At 38.0% G+C, this 26,383-nt stretch overlaps 1 pseudogene; it reads right to left on the bottom strand.

Moving 5' to 3' along the window:
• Positions 1-25,457, bottom strand: part of LOC101554420 (protein lin-7 homolog A-like) — a 106,741-nt pseudogene extending 81,284 nt beyond the window's left edge.
• Positions 25,458-26,383: the final 926 nt, after the last annotated feature.

Below are 26,383 nucleotides of genomic sequence, written 5' to 3'. Positions count from 1 at the left end.
ACACCTATGTGTTGGCATCTCTACTTTAATTCTGGAAGATTATGACTTCCAAGTCCCTAGAAATAGGTGTTCTTAGGCAATGCATATTTCCTGGCATGTAAATATCGCTCACATTTATTTTTGGAGTCTGATGTTTATCAATTCTGACATCTCATTGAAAATAAAGGAGGAACTAATTTCATTACATGCTGACTTTTTCTAAGAAATTGTTGTTCACATTTTCTTTGAGTGTCATTTACGAGTCGTTTTCCTGCCACTAATTCATCAAGAAACATGACACTGTTCTTATCTTGTGAAAAGGTCTGCAGCTATGAGAAAAGACAGGCACATTATATAGTCTTCCGAAGGACACATCCTCATGGAAAGTATACTTCTATTTGAGAAAATTAAAGAAGTAAAGTAAAACCAGTAAAACAATTTAGTATTGTGATATGGAAATAGTGTTCTGAGATAGATAGCAATAACCACAGAGGAGAAAATGGTTGGTGCCAAAGTCTGCTTCAGATGGGTTAAACGGGATAGCCATTTCATTTTTTTTTCTTTTTGGGTCACACCCGGCTATGCATAGGGGTCACTCCTGACTCTGCACTCAGGATTTACCCCTGTCGTTGCTCAGGGGACCATATGGGATGTTGGGAATCGAACCCAGGTTGACTGCGTGCAAGGCAAATGCCCTATCTGCTATGCTATAGCTCCAGCCTCCGGATAGCCATTTCTTAGGAGATAAAATAGAAATTAAAATTTGTAGGATGACAAAATATAAGCCATAGGACAAAAGAGAAAAAAAGTTGCTTTTTTTTTTTTAATTTTTGCTTTTTGTTGTTGTTTCTTTCTTTGTTTTTCATGACAGAAGTGCTCTCGGTTCACTACTGTCCCTGTTCTCTGGGATCACTCCAGGAAGGGTTCCTGGAACACTGGAGTGTTGAAGATCAAACCCAGGCAGGCTATAAGCAGAGCAAGTGCTTTGCTCCAGCCCCAATTATTATTTGAAATTATTAATCTTTTAGATCCAACGGAACAAATATAGAGAATTTTATGTGGTAAAAGTTTTGAAAATATTCAGAAACTAGGAGGCCAGTCTGATAAACTATAAACAGCACTAAGGAGAAAAATTTAGCATGAGTTAAGATTCTAGAAACTTTTCCAGTACAAAATACTTGCAAGGTAGATAACACTCCTTTATGAAATCTAGATTGACAGCTTGTCTCCAGTGATATTCACATTAATACACTTAAAAAACGTTAATTTCAATGGGAGAGCTAATTAGTGTCTAGCCTGATTTGTCAATGATCACTTAAACTAAGCATCGAAAGAGAGATAGCCACTTTCAAGACTGTGATTCAATTCTTGACTGAACAAAGAAACTCCACAATCCCTCAGGGTGTAGAACAGAGCTTGCTTTGCTAAGAGTGAGTTTCACTGCCAAAAGCTGCAACAACACAGAAGGAAAAACTTTGCAATTTTCTGAAGGAAAGGTTGTACGATGAAAATTTCAGACAGAAAAAACTACATAGATGACAGTCTAAACAGGTTTCCCAAACCTCCACACATTAAAAAAAAATCAATCACATAAAATCTTGTAAAATAAAATCTAAGGGAAAGAGATTATTTCTTTAAGCAGAGAAGATTCCAAGGCATGTTAGGTTTTACAATGAAATTGAATCCCAGCTTAAGTTTGCAAGTATTTTGGAATCAAGCCTAGAGCAAGTTCCGCACGAGTCCCAAGGTGGAGCTTCACACATCTATTAAAATTTCTTTCTGACTAGAGCAATGGCTCTACTGGGCCAAATTTCTGGACAAGAAGAAGGTATCTGGAGAATCACTGTATCTCTTCTCAGTGAGGCAAAATGATTGACTACTCATCTCAACTCCCTTGATACTTTGTAAGTATCTTTTATTTGCTTCTCTGTTTGCAACCTGGTTAGTTGACTTTGAATCTATCTTTGATTTCCTTTATCCCATCCACCCCACTTTCCATAGCTACCACTAGTTGATTACCTACTCAAAAGATATATATTTTTAGCTGACACGGCATTATATTTGAACTTTCAATTAATTCACCTAAATTATAGTGCACAGAAGTTTTATCAAACACCAATTTGGATGTTGCTGTACAGGCTATTTTTTTTTTAATTTATTTGTTTTGGGGCCCACTTGAAGCTTCTCAGTGTTTATTCCTGGCTAAGAGATCTGTTCTGGGAGGGCTCCGGGGATCCTCTGTGGGAATGAAACTGGGTCAGCTACATTATTTTTAAATTCAAATGTTATTCTTTGAATCAATAGATTTCGAGTAAAGTACATTGCTCTCCATAAAATGGATGAATCTTATTCAATCAGTTGAAAGCCTTAAGAGAAAAATGCAAATAACTTGAAGGAGGAATTATAAAAAAATCTGACTTCTTATTTGAATTATAAAAATGCTTTCATGTCTCTGGTCTCAAGGATGCTATAAAAAAAATTGGGCTTGCTAGCTCCCTTTAGCCTACAGTTCTACGTTCTATGAAATGGGCCAGAGAGATAGTATACAGAGTAAGGCATTTGCCTTGCATGTGACCAACACAGGTTCAATTCCTGGTACCACATGCAAACAGTACTCTGAGCACTTTAAGAAGGGATTCCTGAGCACACCAGAAGTAAGTCCTGATCATAGCCAGGTCTGCAGTTCCAAACTTAAAAATAAAGTAAATTCTAACAGATAATTCTTTAAAATGTGTGTGTGTGTGTGTGTGTGTGTGTGTGTGTGTGTGTTGGAAGGAAAGGGGGCTATTGATTCTGTTTATTTAGAGAACTGTAATATACTCTGAAAATTTTGAATTAATAAGCAAATGAATGGACAAGTTAGTTATCAATTTAGTCAAAAAAATGGAGCCTATGAATTGAAACATAGTTAGAAAATAGACTTCTTGTAAACATTTGCACTCTGAGATTTCTCCAAACTATATTAAGAAAAAACAAACTGTTGAGTCTAAAGATTAAATAATATTTTATTCCACATAAAATCTCAGGTTCTTTTCTGCTGTTTGGGTAAAAAAATGTGGATAGATTTAGGGGTGTTAGAGTCTCCTCATCAGAGGAGCCAAGACAAAAAACAGGTCTCAGCAGGGCCTGTGTGATTATTTTGTGAGGAAGAAGCCGGTAGGAACTGTGCAGTCCTCTGACAGCCCCAAGGTTTAACTTTTACACACTTCCTCCACTTTTGTAGTTTTAATAACTATCCTGTCAACATATTACCTTCAAAAGTGTTGATATGTGGCACTTCAGGGAAAGGCACTCCCCAAGAACAGCAAATCAGTTCTAATTTTATCTGTCATTCAAACTGGAATGTGATGGAGATGAATTTTTGTTGTGTGAATACAGGTTTTTCTGTATTTTTCATCCCTTTCTCTCCACAGAGTGTTTTAGCAGACTGGGGTGGTGATGAGAGCTCCCAGGATCAAAGTGTGGTTTGGAAATGAACTGAATTCAGACCAATCTGATTGGAGAATTTAATTAACTATGTCTCTGCAGAGGAGATGCTCTATTTGCGTCAGTAGTCAAGAAAGATAATGCAGCAGGTAAAATGCTCATCTTGCCTTTGCATGGCATCTGGTCTCCTGAACAGCACTAGGAATGATTCTTGAGCACAGATCCTGGAGTTTGCCAGGAGTTATCCCTAACTCCTTAATCAATGCCAAGAATTAGCAGATCCAAGTGTGTCCTCAAAACAAAAATCAAACAATAAAATCACTTTTTACAATTACTAATGTCTACATATCATTTTTTAAAATTAGAAAATTATAAGATTCTTTTTAAGTCAACATAAATGGAGAAAATAGTTTAAAATAATAATCTGTTAAAATGCTCATTAGGTTGCACTGGGAGCCACCTAATTAGGAGCTATTGTAGACAACCTGGTCCAACCTGCCAAATGTATTTCAGATCCTCATTAACATATTGGTTTGTTTATGAAAAGTTCTCTCATTAATATATTTACAATTTAGACAAGAGTAACTTCTTTTTTATCACAGATGACATTTACAAAAATGAAATAATAAATTAAATTCTACTGCTTAAACATTTGCATGCCAGATCAATAGACATATTAAAAAACAAAAAACAAAAACATTCTGATAATTGAAGATATATCAATCACTCAGAAATACATATTTATAAGAACTTAATTTGAGACAAAAAGAACCTAAATTGGTTTGTAGATCTATTTAGAGTCTTTCCATTTAAAATGCAAGTTTTTGCGTATTCATAAATTTTCATCATCTTTTGCCATACTGAAGTCATAGCAAGATCAACTATTTGGAAGACCTTAATAATAAAAGCATTGGGAGTCAACGTGCAATTTCAGATTTACATACCTTTACTGTTTGCTGTTTATATTTCTTACTATTCAAGCTCCTTTTAGGCCTAGGAGCTAGAAAAATATGCCAGACAACATAATCCTTTGTGCATAATTGAAATAATCTCTAAATATGGTTAATATAATCAAACAAAGTATCTGAACTCAGTTAATATAATAAGTATAGTAAGGTATTAATATAGTAAGCAATTAACAGTTTTCTATTAAAATATTGACTAGATTGCTGCAGAAGTACATTTATTTTATCATGCTGAAAGACTTTATGTGTCCTTCACTGATTGTTTAATTTGGATGTAAGAAAGTATGTGACTGAATAGTTCATATAATATTTGTTAAAATTAAGTAAATATTAATCTACTTGGAGGCCAGTGAGTTTCTTCCGAGGAACACCAGGGTACTTGTGTAAGCATACAAACAATAAATAAATCAATTTACACACAATATATACATATTTGAACAATTTTCAGAGTTCATATGCTAAAATGTAACTTAAATGTTTTTAATTGAAATTTATTTTTCTTGCCTCAGGCAGAGCCAACAGATTCTCAACTACTATCATACCAAAATATGTGATAAGTAACAATCAGTAACAGTCACATTAAGGCCTATATTCCTCATAATTATATTTTTAGTATTATACAATATTGTATGCTATCTTATTCATATTCAATATTTTAATTTATCTTTCTTCAAGTTCATGATTTCAAGCTATTATCTTAACCTGAAAGAAATTAGACAATTATTTAATTATTTACTTCAAAATAATTCAAATAAATTTTGCCATCACTGACTAGAACAATCATGGCTCTTTACAAACTTAACATATTAAATTTAATATGAACTAATAATTGCGATGCCAATTAGTAAAGCAGATATCAGAGGCTGTGAAAAATGAACTAAATTGTAGTAATTTACACATAATCCATTAAGTAGAAACTGCTATTCTAATTAGTGACAATGTAACAAATTAAGATAAGAATTTTGATTGGTACTTTGAAATTCAACTTAATTGGTGATTGCTAACCTAATTAGAAAATACAATAAGCCTAATAAAGCGTCATCTGGGAAAAAAGAAAAGTGCAATAATGCCTATTAAAAAGAAGATGAAAATAAAAGTAAGTTGTACTCACTTAACCTCCTAAGACTTTATCTCCTAAAGAGAAAGTTTCTCCTCACATAGCTTAATGCATCTGTCTTATATTGAATGAACTATCATGATGGTCAGTATTTTGTTACTTAAAAACATCCCATGTGCCTATTTGTCATTGATAATAGTAATTTTGAAGGGTTGTAAACAAAGAAAAATATTGGAAAGCAGAAACTTCCTAGATAATGGTTGCTCAGGAAAGGCAGGTTGGTAGTTATAAATAAAAATAACTTGAAGCTAATGGTCATAAATTTTTCTAAAACTTAATTTTGCTTTCTAGTTGCAGTAGAGAAATTGAAGGTGTTTTACCAGGATAATTATGAATTCTCATTTTAAGGAATCATTAGACTATTATGGAAGAAATGATTGAGACTACTATGGAAGAAATAAAAGAGACAGGTACTCAATTATCAGCATTGAATTTGTTTTGATTCAGTGCAATGATTAAGGGGGGGAAAACAGGTCATATACCTAAATATGTAGTACCTATAAAAATACCAATTGCGTTCTTCAACTATAACAAGAATTACTAAAAGACCCTGAGTAACTGACAAATACTGAATAACTGACAAATATCGAAGCCCAAAAGACCCTGAATAACTGACAAAATCCTGAGGAATGGGGAAAAAAAGTGGAAAGATGTGTGACACCATAACACCATATACCCCAGGTATATTATATGGCTGTAATAATCAATGATCTGAAAAGAGAATGAAAGTAGAAAGAGAAAAGAGAATTAAAGTAGAAAGAGACCAATAAAATACAATAAAAATCCTGGAAATAAACACTCATATGTCTGGAACCCAGGTGTGCGGGTCCGGCGGCTGAGATCTCCAAGCCTGCTCGGATCTGGGCCTCCTCCACCCAGATCCCTAATTTTCCAGTAGCTTGGCAGCCACACCCACAAACTCTGTGTGTGTGTGTGTGTGTGTGTGTGTGTGTCCCATTGTGTAATCTCATCAACGGCCAAGATCCAGGGCCTATAAAACAAAGCTCTCAGAAGTGCAAGGCCACATTCGAGGCCACATGACTTCTTATAGCCTCGTTCTCCCTCTTGGAAAACCTGGCAAGGTGCCGAGAGCATCCTGCCCACACATGGCAGAGCCTTGCAAGCTCTCCATGGCATATTCAATATGCCCAATACAGTAACAATGATGGATCTCATTTCCCTTACCATGAAAGAGCCTCCAATGCAGCACCTCTGGGAAGAAAGAGTAAAGAGAGGCTGCTAAAATCTCGGGGCTAGGGCAAATGGAGATGTTACTGGTGCCCGCTTGAGCAAATCAATGATCAACAGGATGACGGTGATACAGTGATATCTGGTCAGTTGGCTTCAAACAATGGAACTAAGAGTGTAAAGCAGAACAGAAAATTCTCTTCAAGAAATGGTTTTAGGTAAAACAGAAATACCACGTGCAAAAGATTAAAATTGTTTCACCAAGCACAAAAATGTTGCACTATGCTTGCATATTACACATTAATTCATAAAACACATTGAAGAAAACATAGGGCAAATATTGTTACACTTCAGGGATTCTTTGGGGGATTCAAATGCATCATCAATAAAAACAATTATGAAAAAATGGAATTATATAGAATTTAAAATCTTCTGCAGAAATCAGAAAAAAACCTTGAAACAAAAGGCATCTTATAGAATGGGATAAAATATCTGTACATCTGACAAACATCTACTATTCCATGTATACCCAAAGAATCTCACAAAAGTCAACAACAACAACAAAATACAACTACTTTAAAATATGGTGAGAAGATATGAACAGAAAATTTGCCTCAGGAAAAAAATACAGGTAGTAAACAGTGTTTGCAGATGGAGAGATGGTACAAAGGTTAATGTACTTAAAATGTTTGCCTCACATGTAACCAATCACAGTACAACCCCCATCACTGAAAATAGTATCCTGAGACCCATAAGCAGTGAGCTTTGAGCACCACTGGATGTGGCCATAACCCCAAAATAAAAAATCCCTATTATCATTTATGAGGAAAATAAAGATGATAGTAAGAATGAGGAATAATATCCTCTGAAAACATATGCAGGAACAAGTGCCAGTGACAGTGTGGGAAAAATGAAATTAAAGTCTCATATGCTTTCGGGGAAATGAAGATATAAATTGGTCCATTCTTTATGAAAAACAGTATAGAGACTTCTCAGTAAATTAGAAATAGAACTATCATATGATATAACACATGTATTCCTAACTATTCCAAGTATAGGAAGCATAAATTTGATCTGTGTTTATGTTTATTATTATGCTATTTATAATAAACAACAGAAATAACCCAAGTACATGTCAATAACTGCATGAGTAAAGATGCGTTGCTAATTTGCTATAAGGAAACATGGAATATAGTCTTTGGCTACTACATGATAAAACTGGAGGGGATTATGTCAAAAGAAATAAGTTCAAAGGAGAAAGACTAATGCCATACTGTCTCATATGTGGTAAATAAAGAAACAAAGAAAGGTACAGACAATCTCCATGAAAACTGACAGATTCTGACCACAGAAATATGGTCACCAAATTGGGGGGAGTGGATTGAAAGGGAGGTGTTACAGTGAACTATAAAAGAGACATTGGTGATAGGTATGGTAGAAAATATTCGTAACTGTAGAATATATAAAAAATCATTGCACTATAAAATAATATTACCACAATGAAATTAATACACAAATAATTTTTTAGTATACCCATGCTTGTGACTGTAGCGATAGCACAGCAGGTGGGGCGTTTGCCTTGCAGGTGGCCGACCTGAGTGCAATTTCTCCATCCCTCTCAGAGAGCCCAGCAAGCCACCAAGAGTGTCATGCCCGCATGGCAGAACCTGGCAAGCTACCCATGACGTATTCAGTATGCCAAAAGCAGTGACAATAAGTCTCACAATGTAGATGTTATTGGTGCCTGCTCGAGCAAATTGATGAACAACTGGACTATAGTGCTACATCACTACCCATGCTTGTACTAACTATATGTGTGGTAGGAAGCACTTAGCACTGTCATCCCGTTGTTCATAGATTTGTTCTAGCCAGCACCAGTAACGTCTCCATTGTGAGACTTGTTGCTGTTTTTGGCATATCAAATACTCTATGGGTAGCTTGCCAGGCTCTGCCTTGTGGGTGGGATATTGGGGTCTCAGGAGCCAGTCTGAGACCCTAGCCAAATCCCCTGCCCCTGGAGACAGGAGCAGGCTCTATTCACAGGGGCTCAGAGCTCTGTTCCAGTACTCCCCCAAGAAAGGTGCTCTGATTGAGGAGATAACAGGATGAGGGACCTGACAGTCATCACTTGTCTGAGCTAACACACCAGGCCTTGAGAATGGGGAAATATAAATCATTAGCTAACATCTGTAATGAGCTCGACAAGGTGTACGTAAAGAACGTGATAACCAGGTATGCGCAATATGCATGTAGGCTGCCCTGAAGTTCATGTATAAATACCCTGTGTGAGAGCTAATAAAATGAGAGCTGCTTGACCTCCAGCTTTCCCCCCTCTGTGTGGTTCTTTCTTGGTGATGGCAGGGTGTCCATGGTGCGCAGAGGGGCAGGGCAGAGGCTTCTCCCTTCCCACCCCCTCTTCTATAGGGAGTAAGTCTGGCGGCTTGGGGGCATCATACTGCACTTTTCCTGGTTGACTGGCCAGGACCCTGATGGTAGGATACTCTAGGTAGCTTGCCGGGCTGTCTGAGAGGGACAGAGGAATGGAACTCGGGTCGGCCACATGCAAGGCAAATGCCCTACCAACTGTGCTATTGCTCCAATCCATATGTATATAATTTCTAATTATTTACAAATTTCCTCTGGTTCAGTAACCAGAGGAAACTTTGGATTATTCCAAAGTTTGATGATAATTATGGCATGTGCAATAGATAACGAGATGAGATAATAAAGAGAGGTTAAGGAGGAAAAATTACCTTGAGAAGATTTACATACTGCAAGAATTACTTGAGTTAGAGAAAATTTTTATCAGGTTCCATGGAAAGTCCTATTTTTTAGAATATGGAATATCTCCAAGGAAACAGGTTTGCAATGAATTCAAAATTTCTCAGAGAATAAAAAAAAAGCTCAAATCTCCACAAAAGTACATTCAAAGAAAGATTTAGAAAGGAGCCTATTAATTATTTTATTTGAAGTCTACCCAGTGGTCTAAGAACTATTTCTCACCTCCCCTATACACATCATCACCAATCAGTCATAGAAATAGAAAGGTCCACATTACCAAATGAAGATGCAGAAAGTTGAGCACCAAAAGCAGCGAGTCCTACAGTACAGTAAAGAATCATTTTCTGAGCTGAGTGCCAATGTAGAAAGAGATTTTTTAAATCACAGAATAAGAGAATTTTTCTTTCTGGGAGCAAATGATCACTCTTGGAAGAGAACAGTACATTCTCTGAAGAATAGTGACCTGGCAGGACTAGTGCACGGGATTGTTTCTATAGTGTCCAGAAGCATCCCCATCTTTCCAATACTCTCCGGACTTTATGGTTAATAATTTATTTAATCACTTTTCCCACTTCAGAGTCTCCCTAAGATTCATTTTTTAAGTGTCTACTATTCTTAACGACGTGTTATTATTCCTTCATTATGAATAAATGACACTTTCTGTTTATATTATTATGGACTAGACCCCAAGATTTTTGGGTGTAGAAAATAGAAATTTATGAGCATCCAGGACTCTGTTTCCACTATAATTTTACTAAGGTTAGAGACTGGTGCTTGGGCAACAGGTAAGCCATGGAGAGATCCCACCAAGCCATAGCTCTCACAGAACTCGGAACAATGATTCTGAGGCTTGAGGGGGAATGAGGATGGAAAGGCTGTTTTGCTTGAGTCCAGGAGAGGCAGTACAGAATATTCTTCTTGGCTGACCAGGTAAGTTTATTTTGTTTGAGAGAAACATATCCCATGGTGTTCCTGGATCTGTTTGGGGTCCCTCCCAGCAGGTTTTGGGGACTATGTCACGTAAATAGATTGAACCCAGACATCCATGCGCAAAATGTGCACTCAGTTTTAAGCTCTCGCTGGCCCTGACCAGGTTACATCTACAGGAGTAGAGACAGGAAAGAAAGGATGGCTAAGCAGGAAAAGACTAGGCAACACAGGAAGTTGAGTGAGCAATTATGGCAGAATGTGCATCACATTTAATTTTAGTATGTTACAGCTTCTTTTAGCATGTCACACCTACAGGAGGTGTGACTTTTAGTATTTAGAATGAGGTAGAAAATCAGTGAAGGGTGTCTCCCACAGAGGAAGGGGGAGGGTTGGAGAGAGTGGTGTGTATTCAAAAAATAAATTACAAAAAGCTGCGGCGGCTCTCTCTTGCTGCCTGCATTTGGTGCTCTCGGGATGCTACCCCTACCCCAGGGAGGCCGATGGTGATGGGTGGATAAAGGAGGAAACGGAGAGCCAGGCTGGTTGGTGTTAGTTACAGTTTATTCCATTCCGATCTCCACGCTCCTCCTATTCCGAATCCCCCTTCAATCCTGCTCCTCTTGGCTCCTGCTCCTTCATCTGTCCTTCATACTGCTTTCTGCTTCCATCTCCACCAGCTCACTCTTACAGCCTTCGTTAAATCCCCAAAGCATGAGGGTTTGGAGTAATAATTACACGTAGGTGTGGTCATACCATCAATAGAAGTAAAGTCCTTCCCTCAGGGGAAGCTTCTTCTAGACGGATTCTCATTCAGTAAGAAGACCCACCCAAGAGTGAAATTCCATCTATGGGTGTGTTTCTCTTCTCCTTAGTCCAACATTCATTATATTAGTTATTTTGTCTGGACACATAAGAGATACATAAAGCTTATAGTATGGTTATCCTGGGGTCATCTCACTATATAGATTTCAGACCACAATGCTCAGGCCAGATTAGCCTTTCCTATCCCTAGTAGGGTCCTAATCTCGACATTACTTTTTCAATCATGACAGAATTTGTTCATGACCATGCTATTAACTTATAGTTAATTATTGTGGCACTTTGGCCCATTTTGATGCCAGGGTAGCTCACAGTTTGCCCTGGGTCCATTCAGTACCTCATCAGGACCTTGCTTTTGGGGTGTTTTGGAGGTGTTAGGAACTAAGGGCAACTGAGCCTTACGTCAAGAAAGCAGATGCCCAGGAGTAAATATTATTTGGAGTTAATTAACGCCCAAGTTGCAAAAGCATAATATTAACTGTATTCCTGTGTCTATACAAAAAGGAAACTGCTTTAAAGCAAACAATGCAAAAGATATAAGGAGAGGAGAAAGACAATCTTTCACTGTTGAATACAAGTCAAGTATTCTTAGAAGGATCAGACCTTACAAATTAACAGAGTCTGATTAGGGGAGAAAGGTGATATAGCGGTTGGGGAAGAGAGCACAGAGAAGAAATTACAGATAAGCAAAGGAATGGGAGTAACTTGGGAGCACTGTGATGGGTGTAACCCATTAAACCTAAGCTCCCTGTGGCAAAGGAGAAAGGACAAACCAATGTTATCCTATGGGGAGGGGCAATTGGTGGTGGAGAATGTGCACTGATGGAGGGATGGGTGTTCTATCATTGTATGACTGAAATTCAAACATGAAAGTTTTGTAACTGTATTTAACACTGATGAAAGAAAGAAGGAAGGAAAGAAAGAAAGAAAGAAAGAAAGAAAGAAAGAAAGAAAGAAAGAAAGAAAGAAAGAAAGAAAGAAAGAAAGAAAGAAAGAAAGAAAGAAAGGAAAGAAAGAAAGAGAAAGAAGAGAAAGAAAGAAAGAAAGAAAGAAAGAAAGAAAGAAAGAAAGAGAGAGAGAGAGAGAGAGAGAAAGAAAGAAAGAAAGAAAGAAAGAAAGAAAGAAAGAAAGAAAGAAGAAAGAAAGAAAGAAAGAAAGAAAGAAAGAAAGAAAGAAAGAGAGAGAAAGAGAAAGAAAGAAAGAAAGAAAGAAAGAAAGAAAGAAAGAAAGAAAGAAAGAAAGAAAGAAAGAAAGAAAGAAGAAAGAGAGAGAAAGAGAAAGAAAGAAAGAAAGAAAGAAAGAAAGAAAGAAAGAAAGAAAGAAAGAAAGAAAGAAAGAAAGAAAGAAAGAAAGAAAGAAAGATAGGGAGGTAGGTTAAAAAATGAAAGAAATTTAATGATCGGTGAGCACTGGAGTCCATCTTGAAGTGAATTGTTTAGTCTAATTTCTTCAGTACTTCAACTGCATTATTATGATAGATGCCTATTAGTCATGCCAGTAGTATTGTTATTTGATCTATAGCCTGAAGTAGAAATTATATTGTACAGATTCTGAGATCATTGTATATGTATATATATTCACAATATACAAAGGCAGACACTATTTTCTTGGAACTAATTTTGACAAGCTGTGATGGACATGAGAAAATGTCTTCGAACTCTGGAAAAGAGTCTCTACAATTGGGATAAAAAATATTCTAGAAGCCTGGTAGTGATAGTCTAAAATATAATTTCCTTTTCATTTCACATTACTGAAACTTTATCATCAGATAAATTCCAAAGAAAATCATGTCTGCTTAGGATTTTTGTGACTTAGTGAGGAAAGCTAACACAAGCAGATTGTGTTTCAGATATTACTATTACTGGAGTCTTATAAAATCAAAATAAGTCCAGGGTTTATATTATATTCTGAATGAGGAGCAACATGATTTTTAGTATTCACTGAATTTCAAAAATAATTTACACTTTTTTGTATGAGAAATATATTGTCTATATATTTCTGCAGTGGATTACAGTTAAAAATTATATAAGCATACACATGCATATATATTTAAGAAGATTAATCACAAGTTATAACACAAAGATTATTAAATACTTGGTGCAATGAGGTTAACAGTGAATAGAACTTTGTCCTAAAACACACAAGGTAAGCCTATTCATGCTGTACTGGTAGTACTTGTTAAGACAATGTAAACTAAAACTTTGGGAAATATACTGGTATCTTATGAGTATGTTATGTTGGGGTCAAGGATATTGATCAAAATTTGTGAATGGAAATGTTTCTCAAGCAAAGTGCATAGGCGGGTCAGAAGTCGGGGTGGAGAAGAAAGAGACAGGCATTATCCCTGCGTCTCCAGGAAGAAATCATGATACAATATGCACTGCACTGTCTGCACATCACCCCATTGTTCGTCAATTTGCTTGAGCAGTCACCAGTAATGTCTCCGTTGTGAGATTTGTTGTTACTGTTTTTGGCATATAAAATACACCACGGATAGCTTGCCAGGCTCTGCCATGCGGGCGGTATACTCTCGGTAGCTGTCCAGGCTCTCCAAGAGGGACTGAGGAATCTAACTCAGGTCGGCCGCATGCAAGGCAAATGCCCTACCAGCTGTATCACTCCAGCCCAGTGATCCAATATGTCAACCTTAATTGCAGGCGAGAATAAGGCATCCTTCTCCCTCTAAAGCTGAAGAGAAATGTTAAATCTAACATGTAGAGAGACTGTAAATTTTCCCTGTGGAAATTTAGATACTGCTGACCATTCAAAGAAGAGTGGGCAGTGATACAGGATAAGGACAACTAGAATTGAGAAAAATTCAATGTTCTTTTGGTAAATTAATCTATTGCTTGAGCAGGCACCAGTAACGTTTCTCATTGAGAGACGTATTTTTACTGTTTTTGGCATATCCAATTCGCATGGGTAGCTTGCCAGGCTCTGCTGTGCGGGCTCCATACTCTCAGTAGCTTGCTGGGCTCTCCGAGACGGGTGGAAGAATCAAACACGGGTTGGCCAAGTGAAAGGTGAAAGTCCAACCGCTGTGCTAATTGCTATAGCCTGGAAAAGATCAAATTTTATCAATTTTCAAATGCCACTGGAGCTATATCTTTATCACACCAAAGCTTTCTGTTGCCTTATTTTATTGTCATTGTCTTTTCATGTCATCATGATCTCTTGCCTTCTTAAAGTAACTTTGAATAAAACATGCACGTTTTATATAAAGCAGTCAAATTTATATACATATATGTGCACATATATGTATATTTAATGTGAACTTTGTATGTGATGGCCTTTTTAAAATTCCTCATGATTGGCTCTGCATTCCACAGGAAATGGTGTATAAAGCTAAAGCCTTTACTGATTTCATAACTGTTTTCATATTCATATTCACCTCCACCTTTGCTTTAATTAGCACATCAACTACTTGCTACACCATTAATGTTCAATGCTTTTCTTTGTCTAAAACTTTTGTATGTTATCTTGCTCTCTAGAATGTTCCACCCGCCACTGACTTCCATTATAGAAATTATGTAGCACTGTAGCACTGGGGTCCCATTGTTCACCCATTTCCTCCAGTGGGTACCAGTAATGTCTCTACTGTGTTCCTGCAATATTTGTTTCTTTTTTGCAACAGAACACTACTTCATATAAACAATGGGTTATATCTTCAGCTAATCTGCACAGTGGTACACACATATTGTTAGAATTGACTAGCATTTATTAGGGAAAAGAACTTTTTTCTCCTACCCCACCCCCATGCTTTTCTAGTTTCTAACACATTATCAGATACGTAGTCAGTAATTGGGAAATGCCAGTTGAATACACTAATTACTTTTCCATTAGTAACAAAACCACTCTGTGAGTTAAAAGTAGTTGTTATCTGACTTTACAAGTAGAAAAGCTTTGTATAAGAAGTATTATATTATATTTTGGGAATACCAACACCCAAGAACAGTAGAGATAAGTACCAAGAGGATTACTTCACAGCTTAGAAGCCAGCCTCGCATGCTGGGGGAAAAGGTGGCTCAGATAGAAAAGGGACCACTAAGTAAGGGGTGCTAGGAGGTCCCATTCGGAATGGGAGATGTGAGCTGAAAATAGACTTGACCGATCATGACGGCCACTTAATACCTCTACTGCAAACCACAACACCCAAAAGGAGAGAGAGAGCAAAATGGAATGCCCTGCCACAGAGGCAAGGTGGGGTGGAGGGGGTGGGGTGAAGATGGTGGGAGGGATTCTGGGACAATTGGTGGTCAAAAATGGGAACTGGTGGAGGAATGGGCACTCAACCATTGCATGACTGAAATGCAAGCACGAACGTTTGTAAGTCTGTAACTATACCTCAAAGTGATTCACTAATAAAAAATTTTTTAGAAAAGAAGAATTATATTATTTTTCTACATGACATGGGACAATGACCCACTAGATTTAAAAATTAGAGCCTTTAGCTACAAACCCAATGTTATATCTGCTATATTTCAATGCCTGGTTGTATTTATATATGGCATTTTAGTGTTTCTTAAAATATTTTTTCCTAAAAAGCTATAGTCTAGAAGTGAAAATTCAATTTTGTGGAGATGTTATTTAAAAAATAAAAATCCATGTCTGTGTCATTTTCATCTTTTCCCATGTCAAAATCTCATCACAGACAATAGAGAAATAGTACAAATATGGTAAAAAATTTAGAGGAAGTCTATCCCATACTTTAACTTGATAACTATACTTATGAAAAACCTGTAAGAAAATCTTTTTTCTACATGTTTTCAACCTGTAAGAAAATCTTTTTTCTACATGTTTTCTTTTAATATTTTTAATTTTTTAAATTGATTTCTGCATTTTTCTTAAATAGTTTCTAATAATAAGAAAGGAATTATGAATCAACCATGTATTCAGACAACTGGCCCAAACAAAGCTCAAAACTAGTACTGGCTGGAAGTCACCTCATTACTGCCAAATTTATTCTGGCAGTCTAAAGACTCTGGGGGTGTGGGAACCACAAACATGGCCAGAGTGGCCACGTTCCAGGCCTTGCTACATCCATTTGACATCTTGAACACCAAATGTCCAAATCCCTGAGATGGGTGTCAGGGCTCGTCCAATACAGAGACATGAACAAGGTCTGGACTGGGAGAAAAACTAAACTGAGATGAAAGCCTAATAGACTTGAGGTTTATCACAGATGCCTAAAAAATTGTATTTGCCAAGTAAATGAATGAACAACACCACATATCTCTATTTAGGACCCGAGTTCCTTTTTCATTTATTCTTTTGCTTCAATTTTCATTTGAAAAATTTTGTTCCAAATGTTTGTTTGTTTTGCTGGTGTTGTTTTCTAATGTCCATCTGTTCATTTGTTTAAGTAAAATCGTTTTTTTTTTTAAATTTTGCTTCTACTTCTAGTTGTAATGTCACATCTGTTTACCAGATTTATTTTTAATTGATTTGTGGTAAATGGCTATTTCTTGCTATCTGTTTCCTTTATCTTATGGTTAGGAGATAGTACGTGTAATTTTTTTTAATTACTCATCTTTTCCTTGAGAGCTGATTTTGAGGTTCTTGTGGGGAAGTACTGGAGTGATAGCACAGCATTTAGGTCATATGCCTTACACACGGCTGACCTGGGTTCGATTCCTCTGTTTCTCTCAGAGATCCCAGCAAGTTACCAAAAGTATCCTGCCCTCATGGCAGAGCTTAGCAAGCTATCCGTGGCATATTTGATATGCCAGAAATGGTAAAAAGTCTCACAATGGAGACGTTACTGGTGCCCGCTCGAGCAAATCAATGAACAATGTAATGGCAGTGCTACAGTGCTACAGAGCTACAGCAGGGAAATACAACTACTTGTACACTCTTGGCCAAAGAAGGGCCAAAAAGTTCTCTTCTTGATCAAGAGCAGCAGCGAAGCTTTAAGAGGGACCCACCTGGATCTGTGAGAGAGGAAGAGGACACTCTCCTAGCCAGCTGCTTCATGAAGTCGAATCAGCCCTGGAGATCAACAGGGTGACAGACGTTACCGCCAGATTGCCCTCACATCCCACTCACTTTTCCTAAAATTCTAGAACTACAAATATCTGAGATTGTTTTTCAGCTATTCACCTATATTTTTTTCTATTTGACTTATATCTGTTGGGAAATATATGTCCTTTATTTATTGCTTTGCCTCATATAAATTGTCAATGTGTGTTTGTCAAGTAGTACTGCCAATGCAATAGACTAGCATTTGGAGTCCAGTATGCATGATACTGACCACACTGAGCTATAGAATTTTCCTTTCAGTTAGCTGGTAAGCTGAGGTTGTGTATTCGAGTGTTTGTACATGTGTAAGTGTATTTCTAATTTTAACTGGATCCCATTAAGACCCTAAGTAGTGCTTATTGCCGTCTTCCATATGTACAAGTAAAAATGCTAAGTAGTAGAGACCCTTAATCTTGTGCTCAATGTCACACAACTAGCAAATAATACGTGCCAATTTCAACTCAAACTTCTGAGTATAGAATCAGTAAGCCTTCCATTATGCAAGTGGTTCTCTCGTGGGGTTTTTGGCCCAATAACATTAATATTATTTGCAATATGTTCTTAATTTTCAGTCCCAAGCCAGTTCTAGTGAATCAGAATCTCTGGTTGAAAAGAATTTATCCTCAGTGCATCACAAAGAAACAGCAACCTCTTTACACTGGATCTTGGCAAAGCCATTTGCACTGAATCAGTCCCAAGATAGGTGCTCTTTCTTTTAAATACAGTTATTAGTAATTCTTACCCCAAAGGAATCCTGCTTGTTTTCTTTTTAAGAGCTATCCAAGGACCCCAGCTGCATCCCAATAATTCTTATTTAGTTCTCGGTGAAAATAGCCAAATGACAAAGTTTTGTCTCGTCTTTTCCTAATGACAACACTGATCCCTGACTATAAACTCACTTAAAGGTCAGATATTTAAAGTTCCCCTATCCCGCCAATATTTTGAAAGCCTTCCTAAATCCCAAATAGTACAAACTTAACTTGAGTAGAAGAAAATGCTGATTTGTTAATTCTGACAAAGAACAATATGGTAAGGTAGATGGAGATGTTAGTTTTTTTTTCTTTTGAGAGTAGTTTTAAATAAGTGTTAACTATGTTTTTTTCTTCAAATTCATATTCATATTTAGTTTGCTTTTACATTGGCCATGGGCACATTATATTTGACACAAAGAACAGGTAGTAATGAATTAAAGGTGGGAAGAGATGTCGAACACCTCGGAATATTTCCACTGTCTCTGAGCACTCAGACAAAGCACTAGAATGATTGACTCTGCACAAACTCTTTTGATTTTAAATAGTCCTGTCAGGTAGAAAAGAAATGTTTCATTATTTAATGTCTGTTCAAGGTGGCAAGAAGGTGTTGGTGAATTTTACAAATCAACAAGATGTAGGCTCAGTGCTCAAAGTTAACTCATTAATATTAATTGTTGTATTCTTAATCAATACACAATTTCTCTCTTCTTCTGGGAAATGTTATTTAAAATCTCTCTAAAGATGCACGCTTATGTAACGCACATTGCATTAGCGTACACATATGTGTACATATATACATAAGAACATACACATAAGCATATATAACAAAACCTAACAATGGCTGGATAAAATTATCAGGTATTTGCTGTGCTACTGTCTGCTTTGTATGTTTACATTTCATAAAACTAGAATGTAAAAAAAAATTCATCAATTTTTCTGATAGTATTATGGTGGAGGTGGTAAGAAAAATGGAGGGAAGCTTTTGTAATCTATTAGATATTATTGGTTTTGTTAAATCTCACCATCAGTAGCATCACTGTCTTCCTGTTGCTCATCGATTTGCTCGAGCAGGCACCAGTAACGTCTCTCATTGAGAGACTTACTGTTACTGTTTTTGGCATATCCAATACGCACGGGTATCTTGCCAGGCTCTGCCGAGCAGGCTCGATACTTTCAGTAGCTTGCCAGGCTCTCCGAGAGGAGCAGAGGAACCGAACATGGGTCGGCCGCATGAAAGGTGGACGCCCAACCGCTGTGCTATCCCTCCAGCCCTTCAGTAGCATAATTAAGTTAAAGTGATTCTTATCTTGCATAACCTCATATTAGCCCAGATGTTGGTATTAGACAGTCAAGATTATAATCTGCTTAAATGCATGTAAAATGCATCACCCTGGAGGCTTGTACTATAATGATCAAATTTAACACCAACACTAGGCCTGTCTTTTTCTATATCTGTCAACAATGTATCTTACATATAATTTATTCACAAAGTAAAATAATTCACCAGAAAAAAATTAAATGCCTGTAATTATTTTCTAGGCTGTTAGCCCAGTCATATAATTAGAACCAGAATTGTCTAGTTATAAAAATGTTTAGGGCAACACACAAAAAATCTGAATTTCTGATAATGATGCTCCAGCATGCTCTTGTGCAACTTAGTCTGTTGCGTGAATATTCTTTCGGTCAGAAGTGCAGAGGCAAGACATGCGAGAGGAATGTTAGAGAGCACAGAGGGCCAAGGCATCGATCTGCCTCTAGGCAAAGAGCAACTTCCAGAGGCCTCCTTTTATTCTATTTTTTTAACGTTACGTCCTAATGACTTTATCACAGAAAAAGACTTGCTAACGAGAATACAGTTACAGCATATGCATTCGTCAAAAGAACATCAGGTTATACATTGTCTTGTCAAAGCTATGTTGTCAAAGCTATGTTGTTATGATTAAAACGACAGAGGAAGGTCTGGAGCTGGACACATAGGCTCTATGGTTTATGTTCCCTATATTCTTGTGGTTGGTAATACAAAAAAAAAAAGAGGGCTCATACTGATACTTGAAGGTCAAACCAGATTAAGGATGTGTGAGAGAGAGTGAAACTGCTGCTTTGTACTGCTTTGAACTGTATGACCAGGCGGGCATATGAAAGCATGCTGTACTTTTCCAGATCATTGGGCTCAGAAGCTTAGCTTGTCCACTTAACTCAAAGTGGGGCCTCGGTTCTACCTCCTGCTTGCAGGGCAGCGTCCAGAAGCTCATCCTAATGTCCTGGCTTAGCACCATCATTAGTCTTTTTTAAGAATATGGTTCAGAGGGCTGGGAACAACTCTATAGAAGTCACTTTGAACAAAGGAAGGACGTGCATATGCTGCCTGAACCCATGTGCTGCTTGTTCCCACATGGCTGAGAACATGTGTCATCTTCATCTCCCCTCTTGAATGTGTACTTTCATGCTTTGTAAAAAAAATTTTATTAGAGAATCACTGTGATGTACAGTTACAAACTTATGAACTTTTGTGTTTGCATTTCACTCAGACAGTGATTGTTTACCCATCCCTCCACCAGTGCCCATTCTCCTCCACCAATGATCCCAGTATCTCTCTCACCACCCCCACCCCATCCCCCACCACTCCACCTTGCCTCTGCGGCAGGGCATTCCCCTTTTTTCTCTCTCCTTTTGGGTGTTGTAGTTTGCAATAGAGGTATTGAGTGGCCTTCATGTTCGGTCTATAGTCTACTTTTAGTTCACATCTTCCAACCTGAATGGGTCCTCCCAACATCCTCTACACGCTTTTATATCTAATGCTGGGATGTGTGTAGGGGCTCTCTCCTCCTTTGGAGAAAACAGTTTGTCTCTTGAGCATGTTACTCTCTGTCCCTCACTTTCCCTCCCTTCTTCCCCTTCCTAAAAGTCTCCAAATAAAATCTCTTTTATTTCCCTTCTCGTCTACTCCTAAAATTCTTTTCTGTGAGGCAAGACAAGAACCCAGTGATGCTGGTAAGGCCTGGGACTGACTTTCCTTTCCTGCAAAGAGCAAATCCTCACTGTAACCTGAGTCTTTGGCTTCCTAAGAAATCAAGTAGTGGGGATCGACTCTGTCAAGAAGACAAAGAGGACTTCAGGTGAGGCTTGATGGCCATCTCAAGGGGCTGTCAGGACTCGGGACTGTGCTGGGCAAAGGCTCAGTGTAATCTTTATAGTTCTCACTTCCCCAGTCAGCCACAGGACAGTAGAGAGAGATCGGGAGAAAGTGACTAATCTCTCTCCTCTCCATCTCACATAAGCCACCCTTGGGGCCACCATTTCACCCCTACCTCTCTTGTATGCAACAGTAAGATTTAAGGAAAAGTGACTTTATCCTGAACTTGATCTCTTTGCATCCCATATTTCATGTTGGTTTTTAACTCATGCATTTTTTAATTAAATTTTTATCCTCTTTCTCTTTTCTGTTGGCCAAATTCTAGAAGTGTTCAGGATCTAAGGGTTATTCCTGGTAATACTCTCTTTGCAATAAGTTACACTCCTTCATGGTAGGGTCCAAGATGTGGTAAGGCTTGGGCCCAGGAGTTCTGGGGTCCCACAGGGTCACACCTGATGGTACTGGGAAATAGGGGCAATGCAATGCCTGGATTGAACTCTAGGTGTTGTGTATATATGTATATATATATATATATACACACACATATATATATACACACACATATATATGTGTATGTATATATGTATATGTGTATACATATATATATGTATAATGTGCTCTATCTTCTAAGTTATTCCCCTGGCTCTAATTTATTTTTAATTTTGAACACTCACCACCATCTGTTAGACCTGTGAGTATCCTTGCTTTTACATACCACCTTCATTCCTGTGAAAATCTGTTTTGTTATTAATTCCCACTAGTTTATTTTTGCTCTTTTTCTCTATTCATATGTTTTGTTTTCTTACTTGTGCACATAGGTAAAATTATAGGTAAAATTATTCATTATTTTTATTTCTCCTTCTAAATATTAAAAAAGAAGAAAAATATTGTTTGGAGACAAAAAAAACTCTAGCTTAGAAACAGACCACTTATTCTTAAATTATGTTCTCAAAATTACTCTTACCCTTTGGGCAAATTATATGATTTTTCTAATCCTTGGGTTACTCATTGCTAAATTAGAATGATGATTACACATATTAAGTAATACAGAAAATGGTAATGAAACAAAATAAGACACATAGAATGCATCAAGCATTTATTCAACCCACTTATACAGATAATCATCACCATTATTCCCAATAAGATGTATCAAGACATCTTAAACTTAGAATGCCCAGAGTAAGTTTGTCACCAAATCTCATTTGCTCTTCTTCACTTTATCTTAATTAGCAGAATTATGATCCACTTATATCCTTATGATTGGAGTTCAAAAGAAAAGCTGCTTTATATATATACACATATATATGCATACATATATACATATATTGGACATATAGGCATATATTTTGTATATCACTTGTCATCCAGTTGATCTTCGATTTGCTCTAGCGGGCGCCAGTAACGTCTCCATTTTTCCCTGTTGAGTGCTAGTGTAGCCCTTTGATATCTGCTCACTACAGGAACAGGAAGAGCCTCAAATCGTTCATTCAGGGGTTTTTACAAAGAAGACTGACCATCTCGTTGGTGGGCTGCCATGCGGTCTTTTGACATTTCATGGAACCAGTCGGTAGCAGCTCTAGACCAGCAGTCGTCTCAAAATCACATTACGTGTCCGGCCCATCTGATTTTTGATACCTTGGCAAACGAGACAGCATCCCTGATTCTTGGTCATTGACAGAGGTTGGAAGTTCAGATTCCTTCTCTCACTTGAGTGAGATGTGATATTCCAAGCATAGCTCTTTTGATTCCTCTTTGGAATACTCGAATAGTGTTCTCATCCTGTTCGTGTAGGGCCCAGGTCTCTGAGGGAATGAAGAACAGTGGAGTCAAAAAGATGTGCCCAGAGCCAGAGTTTCTTCACCCTCTTAACCACTTCTTCAATGCTCTTGAAGGCATTCCATGCTACTCTCTTCCTCCTGAGAAGTTCTGGAGCCAAGTCATTCCTCATGTTGAGTTCTCTGACCCAGGTACACATAGCTGCTGCATTCAAAGATGTTCTTTCCATTGAGAGCAAATGAAGCACCAGGAATTAGTTTGTTTTTCATGAACATTGTTTTGCTGAGATTCAGCTGCAGTCTGATCTTTCCACACTCTCAGCTGAAGTTGGACAGCATTTGTGACACTTGGCTAATGTTTAGTGTTATGAGAACGATGTCATCAGTGAAGCAGAGGTGGTTTAGTCGCCGACCGTCTATCTTCACTCCCATTCCTTCCCATTCCAGTCTCACATGATGTTCTCGAGGGTGACACTGAAGAGTTTAGGTGAAATGGTATCACCCTGCCAAAACCCCTCTCTTTACATCAATGATCATTTCCTTGTAGAATGATGAATCCGTAATACAATTCGAGAAGGATCTTGATGTACTGAGTTTGAACGCCCTGTTTGACTAGGGCTTCGATGACTGCTTCAGTCTCAACAGAATTGAAGGCTTTCTTTAAATCGATGAACGTTAGACAGAGCAGCATCTTGAATTCTCACGAAATTTCAATGAGTTTGGTCAGTGTGTGAATATGGTTGATCATGCTGAATCCTTTTCAGAACCCGACTTGCTCACATGGTTATCCTTCATCTAGTGTTCTGCCTATTCTATTCAGGATGCGAATAGAATATATTATTTTGTGAATAGTATATTATTATCATATATGTCATATATATCATATATTATATATCATAATAATATATTATGTGAATAGAATATCCCAAGTGAACAACTTGGGATATATATGAGATATACATATACATATATAAAGGGATATATATGAAGATACATATATATATCCCTTTGTATTAATGATTACTCCTTGACCATTCTCAAATTCGCCTTCTCTTTTCTGGTTCTCTGATACTGGCTTAACTGAGGCCATCATCATTTCTCAATTGATTGCTGCAATAATGCCTTTCTTCCTGTTTCGCTCACTCTAGTATAATCTCCACAAGATTTCCAAGTAATAACTTTTAAATAATTATCATTTTACTTTATTCTTTAGAATTACAGATGCCGGACAGATAGTAAGGTGGGTAAGGTGCTTATCTTGCATGCAGCAGACCCAGGTTCTATCCTTGGCACCCCATATAGTTTGCCAAGCTGGGCACAGAGCCAGAGAGCACAAGTAAACTCTGAGCAGAGAGCCAGAAATCATCCCTAAACAACATCAGGTATGGAGAAAGGGAGGGGGGGAGGGAGGGAGGGAAGGAGGGAGGGAGGGAGGGATGGAGGGAGGGAGGGAGGGAGGAAAGAGGAGGAAGAAGGAAAGGAGCTGAGAGACCTAAGAGGTAGTATAAAAGTAAAAGATACAAAGAAGGAAAAAACAGAATTAGAAACTTCAGGGCATTTAAGTAACCTTACAAATGGAGAATTTTGATTCCAAAATACAAATGCTGTGGGTAGATCTTGACGGTCCACACTTGAAAAAGAAGAATGCCATGCCTCTTTAGTTGGAAAATAATTTAGAACTAAATCTGAAGTTTCTTAATAAAAAAGCGTAGTAAAGGAAATCAAAGAAATCTATGTGATTATGTTTTGTGCTTAGATAAAGGGGCTGGAGCGATAGCACAGCGGTTGGGCGTTCGCCTTTCTAGTGGCCGACCCAAGTTCGATTCCTTCACCCCCTCTCGGAGAGCCTGGCAAGGTACCGAGAGTATCGTGCCCGCACAGCAGAGCCTGGCAAGCTACCCGTGGAGTATTGGATATGCCAAAAACAGTAACAATAAGTCTCTCAATGAGAGATGTTACTGGTGCCCGCTTGAACAAATCGATGAGCAACGGGATGACAGTGACAGTGACTTAGATAAAGGACTTTTGGGGTGTATTGTACAACCAGCTTGACGCTGTTCTTAGCAGCTCTGAGCAGCTCCACCGTTTTTTCGTGGTGCTCTCCTTCCACACTCACTCCAGTCCCGGAGAGCAGCTGCTCTCTTTTGAGGCCTCCGTGTCCTTCAGCCACCCCTCCAGGAATGATGCATGAGATATAAATGGGGGAATTTTGCTCCTTTCCTCCCATCACCTTAAGGCCAAGGCCTTCATCAGTCTTTGCATGAGGGTGGGAGTGGCCTTCACTAGCTGCAAAAGCTGCAACTGTTGCCTTTGCTGTGGCCCTAGCACAGGACAGCCACCGACAGTTACTGTTTCCTGCATATATTGCTACAGCTCTCCAACAGCAGTACAAGACTCACTCGGAAGCACTTTTTTGAGGGATTGTAACTTGTGCACTGGTACCTCGCCAGATTCCAGTAGATTTTCCAGTAATTCAAGTGCTCTGGCGACATCTCTGCCTAGAGTGAGCGGCTGGACCACTGTCAGTGTCGCCATGTCTGCCGAGGGAGCTGAGGTGACGCCCGGCTTCAGCATCGGCCAGCGCCCATCCCCGTTAGAGAGCAAATGCTGCCTGGGTCCGAAACGCTCGGCTTTTCATGGTTAATGCTGTGAATGTCTGTAACAGCAAGTCTCGCAATGGAGACGTTATTGGTGCCCACTCGAGCAAATCAATGAACAACAGGACGACAGTGCTACAGTGCTAATAAATTTTTTAAAATATTGCTCATGGGCCAGAAAGGTAGTATAGCAGGTAGGGTACTTGTCTTCCATGCAGTTCTATTCAGCATCCCGTATGGTCTGTTATGAACCCATATGGTTCAAAAACTAGAACTAAAACTGAAAATTAAGATTTTTGAAAATGTTGGTCCTAACAGAATGAATTCTGAATTTTTAAATATTTGGCAGTGACTTTCCAAACTACTTCTTCAGTTTTACTAGTTGACTTACTCTGATTTAGAATTGTGAATATCCTCTTTCTAAAAATTAGGCAAGCTTATACGAAAGCTTGATATAGATTATAGAAAGATTACCTCTGTAGCATACCTTGTGTTCTTTTTTGAAATATATGAGGGCATTGAAGACACTGCAACCCAGAAGAATACATCCTTTGCTTGTTTGTTTTTTTTTGAGGCCACTCCCAGAATGAAGCGTATGTACCCTACCCACTGTATATCGCTCCAGTGCTCCCAAGAACCTATCATCCTAAGAAACTTTGATTGTTATCTATAGATAATTCTCCACTGGTAGTGATCAGAGTTCCCAACTTATTTTTGATTTATTTTGTTTTAACCTCTTCTTTTCACTTTTGTCTTTATATAGCAGTGTCTTACTCTGTATTAAACAAAAAAACAAAATAACCTTTAGACAAACCTCTTTAACTGAACTGAGAATGGTTAGATAAAAGAATTGTACAAATAAGCTGCTGAATTTCCAAATTTCTCAAGTTCCACAGGTAAGAC

This window comes from Sorex araneus, chromosome 5 (genome assembly GCF_027595985.1).
Source record: "Sorex araneus isolate mSorAra2 chromosome 5, mSorAra2.pri, whole genome shotgun sequence".
Classification (NCBI taxonomy): domain Eukaryota; kingdom Metazoa; phylum Chordata; class Mammalia; order Eulipotyphla; family Soricidae; genus Sorex; species Sorex araneus.
Note: the sequence above shows the minus strand (reverse complement) of the source record. Positions and strands in the feature narration are given on the sequence as shown.